The sequence below is a fragment of the Penaeus monodon genome, chromosome 23, assembly GCF_015228065.2.
Source record: "Penaeus monodon isolate SGIC_2016 chromosome 23, NSTDA_Pmon_1, whole genome shotgun sequence".
In the NCBI taxonomy this organism is placed as follows: Eukaryota; Metazoa; Arthropoda; class Malacostraca; order Decapoda; family Penaeidae; genus Penaeus; species Penaeus monodon.
In genome coordinates this window covers 29,429,015-29,430,750 of record NC_051408.1, presented here as the reverse complement: position 1 = coordinate 29,430,750, position 1,736 = coordinate 29,429,015, and positions in this window count along the sequence as shown.

Genomic DNA, 1,736 nt, shown 5'->3' with positions numbered 1-1,736 from the left:
CGATTTTGAAAGCACAAAGGATTTCTTCTTCTTGGGTCATATTTGCAAAAGCACGCAAAGGAAACTACTCTTCAGGCATTCCCTCTATCACAAGCATCCCCAGCATCGAGCATCACGCCATTCGTAAACATTTCCCGTAGGCCTATCACCAGCAACATTCCCGCGCCGGCGTGTGCAGCTACCGTCCTGCAAGCTGTGGCGTGTTCATAGCAACATAGCGTGGCCTCTCATCGTTAACAGGCATGCTATTACTTTTAAGTGTGGCATTTAACGCTAACCGCAAGTCCTGTGCAGATGGCCGGATGCAAGGGCTTGTTGGTGGCCACCTATGTTTCTACTCTCGCCTCACCAACCACTACCACACCAACCTTGTTAGGTCCGGTGATGGCTTTTCTTAAGCGCTTTACTTTCTTGCTTTTAACTGTCTTTGCTTTTATGGCCGCTGCAACGCTTGCATTGTTATGCATGCATTATGTGTTCTCTCTTTCCCGACTCTTTATACTGTGCTTGATTGAAGTCGGAAAGATAAATGTTTTGTGGAGCACTGCGTTGGCAATTTAAAACTGGTCAATTTGTCACTGCCATTATTGTGAATCCTTAATATCTATGTTTTCCACGCGTATTTTGGTCTCCATGACTCCATGAAACACGTCTTCCCGACGGATTGTAGTTCCAATTCCGTCTCTCAAGAAGGACATTATCCGATTTATGACCTGTGCATACTAAATAACTCAACCAGGCTGCTCCTTCCATAAACTACTTCCGGCGTACCGTAACTAGCTTGTACCCTCCCCTCTAAAATGGCTACTTAAGTGGAATCCATGTCGGAGTAACGTATTTGTCTTTGACGTTCTACTCACTCGCTCGCTGTCAGCTTAGGCTGCTTTGTCTGCAAGAAACAATTATCACATTGCCACTTGCATTTTGTTCTCGAAAGCTAGAGTTTTCCCCTTCTGCCACATTCCTCCATTGTTTTTTTGTGTGTGTTTTTGTTTTTTTAACTTTTAACTTCTCCCAGCATATTCTCGGGAAGAGCCTTTGATGACACGCTCACAGCATGTCTCATGACAAACGACCACCTGAGGACCAACCTTCGATTCTATTTCGGGTTTTCCTCAGGCCTGCGGTGAGTTTCGTTTATGTTTCTTGTGCCATTACCCCGGGGTTTACTAGGGGGCGATATTCAAATTAGTTCCCAATGGTCAATAGAGATTGCTGCTCGGTAATTTGAAGTGCTTGCATGTATATTAAGGAGGAGACAGCATGCCCGGCGAACTGCATTAGGAGACATTAGGTGACATTAGCTGAACAAAATCTTAAAATAAATTGATCAAAATTAGCACTTTTCAATTGCTGATTATATCTAATTGCATTATATATCTAATTGATAGTATGGGAGTTTATTCTTATGTCTAAAAAAAATACTACTCTATATTCATAAATATGACTTTTTTATATCATCACAGAAGCGGGTAAAACACGGATATATGTACACACACAGACTACTTACTCTCACGTTCCATTTTTAAGGCTGGATAAAATACGAAAACAAATATTGATATCAAAATAAACTCCAAATGCATTAGGCATGTTTTATATTAGGAGGTGTTTAAGCGAGGGGCTATTATATATAACATCACCAAATTTTCTCTCGTTACATTACAGCTATTACGACACCAGGTTTACAGGATACACTAGAAGATATGACCAAAAAATAGCCTCACTTAGTCTATATG